The sequence below is a fragment of the Merops nubicus genome, unplaced genomic scaffold (genome assembly GCF_000691845.1).
Source record: "Merops nubicus isolate BGI_N331 unplaced genomic scaffold, ASM69184v1 scaffold5523, whole genome shotgun sequence".
NCBI classification, from domain to species: domain Eukaryota; kingdom Metazoa; phylum Chordata; class Aves; order Coraciiformes; family Meropidae; genus Merops; species Merops nubicus.
Window position 1 is genome coordinate 48,787 of NW_008600897.1, and position 11,684 is coordinate 60,470.

The following is an 11,684-nucleotide window of genomic DNA, read 5'->3' on the forward strand; positions in this document are numbered from 1 at the left end:
GTCACTCGGCTGAAAACAACAAGTAAGCTGCTGTAGTTGGTCAGTATGTGGCAAAGTTATGTTTAAAGTTTTCAAGGAGTGTTCTTTTTCTGACTCACAATAAATTATATGCTATGGAAAAAGAGGGTATATAATTCAGCTTGTGGTGGAAGACAGATGTTCCAGGCAAGAAGAAATTAAAGGAATATACTTCAAGTATCTGACTTTATGTTTTCCTTTGTATTTTTACACTCCAAAAGCAATACCACAGATGTTGAATGTAGGACTTGAAGCAGTTTACTGATAGAAGTCATTTTACGTTCGTTAATAGAACACACCTGTTGTTTAAAATACTTCAATGAGCTTCATGAATTAAAGATTTTGCAACTTCAGGATTTCACTTCATTTTTATTTACTTGTACTGTAAGTATTAATAATATCTTTATATTCAGTAATATATGATGTACAAATACAAATATTTATTTATGCACCAGAAATAGCCAGACTGAGTTAAAAACAGACATGCAAGGAAGTAGAAGCACTTTGCACAAATATTTATGAGTGTCATTTGGTCTGGAGTGATGATTTACACATCCAAATTTTTTTAAGTGCACATTTTGGAAATATCTGTGGATTTTGATATTCAAAGATGTGAAAATTCACTTCCACTTAAAATGCTTGAGCAGCACTGTAAATAATTCATTTATTTTTCTATTCGAATGGAATTTCTTCAAAAAAGTTATCTGCCTGTGAAATGGAAATAAACACACTAATAGTCTCACAGAATAAAGAAAACCTGGCCATGCTCACATATCACTGCCATTTTGTGCAACTGTGATTAGAAATAGTGCTTGCAGAAATATGATTTACAGCATGACATTAAATTCTGGTCACCTACAAAAGGCTGTACTGGATGAGGAAAATAGCCCATCATTATCCCATTCACAGCAGTGGCCGCGAACACAAGTCTGGGGGAAAGCTCAAACAGAACAACCATTTTGATACCTCCCATGAGTACACTCAGACTTTGCCTGTTTTATGCTTAGGGAGGTTCCTGATACTGATGTGGATTTTTATTTACTTCTCCTCATCTCATCTCTCTTCTCAGAACTTATTCAATAACCTTTGAATCCATGTAAAATTTTTGTTACCACAATATCCTTTGGAAAGTTTTTCCATGGGAGTAATACCCACTGCGATGCCCTTGCTCTACTGACAGAGGAAATGGATGGTTTCTAACCATGCTTTCCATATTTCCCATCACTCTGCAGATCTCTATCATACTCCCCCTGCATCAGCTCTGTCTGGGCTGCAGCAGACTCATCAAGAGTCAGTCCTGCCTCACACAGAAACGGTTTCCTACTTCTCATCATTCCCATTGCCTTACCTGAATCTTTTTTAGATCTAATGTGTCCTTTATTAGAATGAAATGATAAAAACTGTACACCATGGATGGGGTGTGGAAGAACTAAAAAATTTATTCCAGTGGCATAATGGCATTTTTCAGTTTGTATTTTGTGTTTTCCCCTGCAATTCTTAACTCTGAATTTGGTTAGGTGGCTATTAAGCACTGTGCTGATGCTCTGCCTGAGAGCTGCTCACAGCCATGGGAACACGTTTTCCCAGCTGGGGACTTGTGTTCCCCTCTCTGATCATGCCTGGAGCATCCCCCTGGCTTACCCAGCAGAGTGCCCACCCACAGCTCCTTGAGCAACTGGGACCTGCAGAAACAGAGGAGAACCAGTGTCAGGCCTTAATGCCCCCAGCCCATGAGCATGGTGGGTGCATGCATAGCCCTGCCCCATGGGGAAGCACATGGCAGCAGGATGAAGCCCCATGGAGCAGGACAGAGGCGCTGGCCAAGCCCTGGCTCCCTCTGTCCTGTCAGAGCAGCTGCTTTTGCCTTTCCCTTCAGGGGCCCGGGGGGTGACTGGGGATTCAGGACGTGGAAGTGTCCCCATGCCTCCCTGCCAGTGTTCTGCCTGCTCCCCATCCATGCTCTGCACAGAAGGCACAGGCCATTCACAGGATGGTGTGTGCATGGCTGGGAACCTCTCCTGCTCTGCAATGGGACGTGGCACCTTGACTCACCTGAAACTGGCAATGCAGGAGCTGGTGGGCCAGATTAAGAAGAGGGATATTTTTTCTTCTTTGCACTTTTCCTCCTCTTCTTCCTTCCCCACTGCCTCCTTGCCACTGCTTAGCACCCACAGCTGGTCCAGTACCAGATAGAGCTGTGGGTGAAGGGTGGTGCCACATCTGCACAGAGGAGAGGCAAGCAATGAGCTGGAGGTGGCCCCTAGGGGATGCCCCTGGGCAGAACCTTGTTCCACACCTGCTGCTGGGACAGACATTGGTGCATCCAGCACCAGCATCCTAGGGCTTCGGGGTGGTGCCATCGTGTCCCTGTCCTGGTCCCAGGGCCAAGAATGGTGGAAAAGCATCTGGGCTCCGAGGGCCTTACTGTGACTTGGTGACAACCAGTTCCCCCTGGAGGAGGAGAAGGCACCTCTTGTTCCTCTTCTGACCCCATGTCAGCCACACCTCCACACGCAGCACTGGCTTGGCACCGATGAGAGCCTTGCAGCAAAACAGAGAGCGCTGGGTCATCAGAGCCAGCAGGGTGGTGCTTTGATGGTACAGAGCAGGAAGGAGGAAGGGTTCAGCTGAGCACCAGCACCTCTCTTCCCCTCCTTGCTGTCGCTGGCTGGGTTGCATCCTTGGTGCACAGCAAGGGTCCTCCTGTCCCAGGCAGGATGGGCTGGGCCCTTTGCTGCTGCAGCTCCAGGTGGGCTCCCCCTGTGGCTTGGGGACACACAGGCACAACTGGGCCCCACAGCAACAGCATTTCTCATGCCTGCTGGTCTCTGCCAGAACAGAATAACCTACAGCAGACACAGTCAGAAAAGAGAAAAGGTCATTTTGTTGTGGACATCTGCTCGGGAGGGTAGTAGTCACAGTGAAAATGGATCAGCACCTATACCAACAGAGTCAGAAAGCTCTGATAAGGCAGGACCCATAAGGGCAGGAAGAGGCAGGAGTTTGTTCCCCTTTCTTTGGGAAACACCAGTTATGAGGAATTACTTGTGGCCCTGAAGTGATGGGGTTTAAACACCTAGCCCTGACTGAGGGTTGGCATATGGATGGATGATGTCCATAACCAGGGAAGAAAGACCCTCCTGATTGTTTTTCACCCAGGGTCTGGCCAACCTTGGGTGGGAACCAATTAGGAGATCACCACCAGGTGCCCCTGCCTTCCACATTAACTCAGAGGTGGGACAAGAAGCTAATCACATAAGAGCTGACTCTGATTGCAGTAGAGTTTGGGGAGGTCTGTTTATACAGTAGATGTGTTGTGTGGAGATTCTGGTTGTTGGAATGACTCCCTGACTGTCCACAGCAAGTGGACTTCCTAGGATGGTGGGGCAAGATTTTGATATGATTGGGCTCATTGCCTGGCCTATTCCATCTCCCGTGGCTTGGTTTCTGAGTCAGCTTGGTCCCTTCTTTGCATCATGTGCTGTGAGTGAATGCATTAATTTATTCATTCCTACAGTGGTTTGGCACCTTGATCTTTTGTGTATGATCTAAGATGAGAGGGAGGGATCTGGCGATTGGTTTGCCTGTTAATGATAATATCCTTCTTTGTCAAGCAAACAGTCAGCAAAAGAGGTCTGGAAGAGACAACTATTGGTGGCCTTGGCAATGGGATGACTGTGACACCTTATCCCCATGGGTAGTGCCCTTGGAGACCTGTATGTGTCTAGAGATGCACAGTGCCCCTGTGCCACACAGCAAGGTTCAGTCGGGAGCTGCTGTGGAGCTCTTTCCAAACCCTGCACAGTACCATCCCTTGCTATCACTTGACAGTGAGCTGGACTGACATAGAGCAGTGTAGAGCTGAGAAAGATGAGCAGCAGAGCCATCTTTTAATTGGTTTGTTTGGTTGGTTTTCTCTTCCCAAGGTGTGTTTTCTCTTTTGGTTTCTGTTATTTTCCTTGTCCTGAGGAGACCCTGCAAGCTTTTCCATCCCACAGTGTTATTAGTCAGGGAAAACCAAATCCACTGGAGTAAGTTCTGAATTTAAGTAAAGTGAAAACATTTTACTTTCTGCTCTCTGAAAGGCTTACCAGTTCTGGGTGCCCCAGCAAGTCTGCTGTGCTATTTGGAGTGTTTGGAGGCAGAGCTGGAGGTGCCTACAATAGAAATGTCGAAGTTGTCAAATGGCAAGAGAGAACCTGGAGCAGTAAACAACTATTTGTCAAATTGCTTCCTTAGCTCTCCAAAGGAGATTCCTTTGGCTAGTTTACATCAGCTACATTTTTCACAATGCCCTTCCCTGCCCCCATAACAGGCTTCATGAAGTGGGATCTGAGCAAAACCCATCTGAAATTGGCAGCTACTCACCTCTGTCTTTTTGTAGGTATTTTGTGGGCGTTTTGTTGGATTAAGCATATGCCTAGTGCATTTGATACACAGTCATGCCAGTTTTCAGTTTTGCTTACTATATATCACCCTGGGGAGTGGAGAAACAACCCAAACACACACCAGCTCTACTGCTAGGCGGAGGCACAGCAGTGACTTGGCCTCACCAGAAAGTCCCCTCCTGTGCCAGACGTGCTATCAGTGTTTGAAGAGCTGACATACCCGTCCTGTTTCAGACTCCAGTACTGTATCTCCTACAACTGCTTGGAGGACACCGAACAGAGAAGGGAGTGCATGCATCAAAGCTCCAGACGGTCGAAGAAGCTTTGCTTTGAGACACCTGATTGTCAGCAGTAACTGCAGGGACTCCATGTTCTTCCAAATGTCAAGTCTAGAAAGAAAATGTGCAACAAAGTGCTTCTTGGAAATAAAGAACAGCTCAAGATTAACCCATCCAAAGGGTTATGCTTGAGGGGTAGCCCTCTGATGAAACCATCTCTGCATGCTTCAGCTCACCTCGCAGAACAAACCGTTCATCCTCCAAGAGGCAGAGGCCAAAATGAGGCCATGGGACAAGCAGGGCTAAGAGAACAACACTTGATGTCTAGCTTCACCAGAAACAACATGGAAGCCATTGGCCACTTCATAGGCCCTAACCTGTGACAACTCTCTGTCCCTCCTCGTACCTCCATGTCTCTCCATGGGAGCTGGTGACTCCTCTGCAGCTGGACAGGAATGACCACTTGTCTCCTTCCCAAAGATTTCCCTGCCCTGCAGTTCTCCAACAGAAATTCCACCAGCACCTTCACCTGCTCACATCAACCCTCTTGTCTCAAGACAGCTGCCTGAAAATGGACCAAGCACCGTTTCCCTTGCCTCTGTGTAGAAGTGTGTGGCTATGGCGCTGCTCTTCCAGGCAGCCACCCCACCAGCAGCTCCTCAAGGGCAGAGACACCTAAAGACCTCTGTGCAGCCAAGCTCTGATGGGCCAGGAAGGCTGCAGCCAGCTGCCCAATACAGCGTACCTTCTCAGTGACCTCCAACACAGCCTCCAGCAGGAGTAGGTCCTTCTTGGCTGGCCTCAGCAGTTTAGATCCAGTGCAGATGGTTGGATTGCTGCAGTTCATCCTGCTGGTGGCTGCACTGTGGCCAATGTGCTGTAGGAAGGACAACAGCTGCTTCAGGAGGTTTGCCACAGGCAACTTCTTGGCCACCCTGACGGAAAAGGAACATAATGTTAATAAAACAGATGTTGCCCACAGCCATCCCCCAGGCTTGCCAAAGGCAGGTAGAAGCCAGCAGCTGTGTTGCATAGCTTTCCAGGTGCTCTCAGCTAGCAGTCAAGGCTCCTGCTCAACAGGCAGGCTGCTGTCCACACAGCATTTCAGCTAGAAGATCTTCTCCTTGCTTGTCTTCTACATTGCTGCCATACAATCCTCATAGAGCTTGGTAACAAAGAGCTTGGAGGGGATGCTTTAGAGTAAGTGCTGAAATGCCAAGGGCTCCAGGTGAGCCTTTCAACACTCCAGGCCAACCAGGAGCTCCTCCAGCTGCAGGTCAGAAGATCTCACCTTCAAGATGGTGGCCAGCAACAGTGCAGGCTGTCTTCCCATGTTCACAGTCCAGAACCTAGAGAAGCTACCAAAGCATCGTAGATGAGATGCAGTTCCTAAATCAATGTTTTTCCAAGTCACTTTCTAACAATAACCTCTTCCATCACCATCTGTTGTCTGTTCTCAGTTATTCTTGTTTGTTTCTGGACAGTATCAGCACATGAGAAGAAAATATATTTAGCAAGCTGCTTGAGAGTAACTTTCATCTTGGGCTCTGCTGATGGCTGACTTTCCAATTGCATGTTCTTTCAAATATATTTAATACATTACAGCCACATTTAGAAGTCTGGGAATGTTGGAAACAAAATCATAGAACATAGAATCATTTTGATTGGAAGAAACATTCAAGATCATCAAGTCTAGCTATTAACCCAGCACTGCCAAGACACCACTAATCCATATCCTTCAGTACCACATCTTTTAAATCGCTCCAGGGGTGATGACTACACCACGTCCCTGGGCATCCTGGTCCAGGGCTTTACAATCCTTTCTGTAAAGAAATTTTCCTGCTATCTAGTCTAAACCTCCCCTGGTGCAACTTGAGGCCATTTTCTCCTGTCTTATCACTTGTCACTTGGGAGAACAGACTGACTCCCACCTTGCTACAACCTCCTTTCAGGCAGTTGTAAAAAGCAATAAAGTCTCCCCTGAGCCTCCTTTTCCCTAGGCTAAATAACCCCGGTTGCCTCAGCTGCTCCTCATAAGAACTGTGCTCTATACCCTTCACCAGCTTCATTGCTCTTCTTTGGACATGCTCCCGCACTGTAATGTCCTTCTTGTAGTGAGGGACCCAAAACTGAACACAGTATTTGAGATGCAGCCTCAGCAGTGCCAAGGGCAAAGGTACAATCATTTCTCTAGTCTATAATGAATACAAATGGGGGTTTGCATTTAAAATTGTAATAAGATGATTGCAACTTCTGTTATTGTGGAGACAGTGATCATTTAAGGCTTGGACCAGATTTGGTGGCATTGGTTTAGACAAAGTGATATTTCTTGAAATCCTCTAAAAGAATGTGTGCTGGAGGAGCTGCTATTCAACACTTTTATCTATATTGAATTATTCCAGTGAACATTCACATTTTTGTTTCACTGGATTTTTCAAACGGCTGATTAGATCATTTCTCTTGTCTCATTGCATGTCAATATAACCAGCCAATGTTATTCTTTCTCTTTGCTTCTTCTGTGCCACTTTTCTAAGAGAATTATTCTCTCTCTCATCTGTTGATTTTGACAAATTTTCCCAGAAGTGTAAAGGTCTAATGCAGTAAGTATTTTTTTTTTTTTAATATAGGCTACAATAGTTATTTACATCTCTGTGTATTATAAAATTAGGCAGAAACATTTAATCAAATTACAATTAAAATAGAAAGACTGGAAAAAAATCTGAGGTAAAGCAGTTTACAAATGTACATTTTCTAAGCAACTTTGCAGGGTTGCTGGCTTTGGTTCTGTTATAGCTATTACCATTGTTTTTGCAATGTTATGACACATGTTTAGTTATTGGTTTATTTTTTTTTCTTCCGTGAAAAGATAGAATATACAAATTGCCAGGAATATGATGAAGAAAGAACCCGACCTTAAATATATATCTCTATATCTTTATATCTCTATCTTGGGAAAATAATATCCCCTATTTTGTTGTGGGAAGTGGGCACTAGTTTTACCTGTTGTGAAATAATAACTTCAGATGTCACATCAGATAACGAGATGTGTCTGAATATAGAAGTATTCAATGTGACTTACCCATCTCATTCCTTCAGAAGCTGAACAAATCCATAGATCAAGGTTTTCAAAGATGGGTTACAGAGGTCCAGTTCTGAAATATATATACTCTGTATTAAAGATCCAGACCTCTGTCCTAACTCCTAAATCCCACAAAGAGTTACTGAACTCAGGCAGAGTTTCCAAGCAGACCATATGCAGAGACTCAGTGATCTGTTTTTCAAAAGACTGACCATTCATCAGTTCCCACTGAAACTGACAGAGTCTGCTTAAAAATTGTCACTTCAGACAGTACCACTTTCTATGAGTACACCTACAAGTCAGGAGTTAAGCTAAAGATCAGATAATACATTCTCAATATGCAAACAGAAGATGACTGCATTTAAAACATCTTTACAGATGTTTCAGAATTGTTCATCCATGCTGCATACAATTTTCATTTAGTGTGTTAACTCTTAAAACTAGATTACCCTCTTCATTTTTGCCAAATGCTGTTTTCATTCTCCTAATCTAAATTGAACTGTGTGATGCAGCAAAGTACATTTCCTCAATGATAACTCTAGACTTACATAGTTTTCTCACATCCTAAAGTCTAATGTGAAGAATACAGCATGAAGTAATGTTACTTTTATGGATGGGAAACTAAAATTAAGATAAAAATGCCATTACTTTACTTCAGGCGAAAATGTAATTGCAAGGTTTGAAACTAATTTGAATATTATTTGAGAAACTGGATAACTATGTGCAGAGGTCTTCAGGACATGGCAAATATAGTTGTTACTCTTTCCACTTTGAAAGATGCAAGTGGAAAAGATGTTAGCCTTAAAGTGGAAGGTATCTGGTTTTTTTTCACTTTTTTTTTATTTCATTCTCCACCTAAGCACAATAAGAGCAAATGGTTTTTTCATTGCAAAAAGACCTACTTCAAATTAAGCTTCATAGGAAAAGAGAGCTTTAATAAAGATGCTTAAGGCATACATTGAGAAGAAATGAAGAAGTCAATGGATAGAAAGCTTCTAGAAGGATAGTTCAACTACTGACCTTCCTGTTTACATGACAAATTCCTATTAGGCTGTCATCACTATAGTATCCAAAAAAGTCAAAACTGCAATATACTTATCCTCTGTACATCTCAGTGAAAAATGGAATTAGTTTCTCCATATTAAGCAAGTAAGGATCTGAATTATGGAGGAGTTAAATTAACATTCCTAAAGTCACACAATGCATCTGAATAGTGACTTTCTCATTGCTCTTCTTGTTTTTCTCTGCTTATGCTACGGTCTCTTGGGATTAGTGACTGTTTTTTTTTTTCTAAATCACACATATAGCCTTACCTAAAATGACCTTGTGCAAGTCTGCTCAGCATTAACATGGTGAAATCTTAAATAATGCATTTTGTCAGAAAATGAGAGATAAAAAAGAACTGTAGAGGAAAATCTGAAGTCTCAATTTAACTTTAAATGTTTCACCTTTTAATTAATCAAGAGAGAAAAATAAATTTAAAAAAATTCCATGCTTCAATTGCTTTGGAACATGTAATTTTACATGTTTGGGGTTGTACATTTTCTCACTTTTTGTACTACTTTTACAGGAAAAGTATAGAATAAAATTTAGAAAGAACAGGACAATCACTTAAACTTATTATACATCGTTTGAAACTTTTTCACAGAAAAAGAAAGAAGAAATGTAAGTGAAATCTGTTTTTCTGTCTAGCTGTTACAAATTTTCCCAGGCTTTCTACTGAGAAAAATAAAGAAAATGAAAATATGAAAATATTAGAAATAAAATGATCCCATTATTTTTAGAAACATAACTTTTTTTTATAATTCCTTTGTCAGATATGAAAAAAAGAATACTTGTGAGAATTAATGATTTTTCAATAAATTTTTGTTTCAATTAAACTCATTGTTTGCCCTTGCATTTCTTGAAGTAAATTTCAGCAGCATTTGGTGATGATATACTGATCACAATAAAAGTTGTTTCATGTTAATTGTCTGGTTCTGGGCTATAGTTTCATGATAAGAATGATTCGGAGAAAACATTAACTTAAAGTATCCCAGTCTCCTTTTCTCTCCTGCCACTTCCTCCTGCCTCTTGGTCATTCTTACCTACTCCTTTTACTGTGCCAGAAGATTGTTTGTAAGGTCACACTGCACACCAGATCCTGGACTAGAGCCACACCAAGAGGGCAGCATAATACGGACATGAGACCAAGAAAAACACTTTGTGCTGTGAAAGCAAGATGTTACTTATTGTGAAATAAGTTATTGCTAGAAAGTATTTGTCTTTTATGTCCACCCAAATAACATTTGCCCCAACACTGGGTATCTAAAGTTTGGGCTCTCTCCTAGGTGCTCCCTACAAGCACTGGAAAGAAACAGTCACTTCTTTAGGACAGTATGTCTCATTCTAAATTCACTGCTTTAGGATAGATGTATAACTCTTTTGAGACCTATATTTCTCTTTTTTAAAAAAAAAAAAAAATTTATATATATAATTAAATGTTTAAATTTGATGAGATCTTTTCCAGCTACCACATCCTTCTTGAATTTAAGTTTTTGATGAATACATATAACTATACATATGTAAAGTATACTTATAATCTCAAACGTGTAGACAACTAAATAAGAAAAAGAAAGAAGACCCCATCCTTGGTTTAGGAATATCCTGCTAAGGAGAAGACATAACAGATAAGAAAAAGACAATATAAAACTGACTATATTTGACTAGTTGACTCACATATATCTTTCATGTTGTAGATCCAGGGTTATTTGAAATGAAATTAATTTCATATGTTTAAATATGGAGTGTTTGGCATCTATACATTTGAAATGTAGGCCATTACCCCAAGTAAGCACCCTGTCCCTGTACTACAGATCCCAAGTTGCAGGTATGCACAAAGCCTTACACATATATACAGCTTCTATGCTGAAGAAAAGAACAGCAGCATTCATGGGCATCTGCAAAGAATATCAAATTCACAGAATCAAAATATTATGATTATTTGCACATGGAATAAGGCCATCATAATATTAGTAATGATACAGATACACGGAAATACAACTTATCCTCCCAGAGCATGATTTAAGGCTACGAGAATAAACAGCAGGAGGTTAAATTCAGGCCAATAAGGCTTATACACAACACCAAAACTATTTTGGTCAATGTAATTGCCTTAATGTATCAACATTGGTTCAAAGACTTGTAGGCATTGAAGCAACTACTCCTTTACTCCTCCACAGACAGATCTTTTCTATGAACAGAGGCTGAAATATTAAGAAGAGTTGCTCATTGCTGCACTGTCATGGTACCCAAGATGTTTCTCCCAGCAGCACTGAAGTGGTGAGGAGCGCAGAGCAATGGCAGGACCTGCCTCTCCAGGCAATCGTGCTGTCCATCTGCAGCCCAAGAACTCTTTATAGAATTGTGCACAAACAGAACAACAGTTGCTCTGTGTTCCCTGGAAATAATCAGTACAGTGAACGTCTGGTGCACAGAGATAAATTTACATGTACACCATCCAATTTGTTCCTTCATTCAAAGCGGATAATAACAATATGAGCCCAGTGTTTCTTGATAAACTCGCTCAAATCGCTGGTTAAAGAGACAATATTCTGAGTCCTGTTGAATATTAATAATTCTCTGTAAATCAAAGCTGGCTCTGAGAAGAACAGGGCATATCTTTAAGGGTATTTTTATGAGTACTTTGATTCCCTAGCAACGTTGTCATAAAGAGACTCCTTATGCCACTTCGCACAAGGAGAGAATTTCACTCTTTGTAATAAAATCTGTTTAAATTTAGCCTCTTTCTTTGTCACAATAAAAACTATATTCTAACACTCCCCTTCCAGTTAGCTTAGCAAGCAAAGCAAATACTTGTCTTCCAAGATATATTTGTATACAGAAAATAATTAATTTATCTGTAAATACAAGCAAATTATG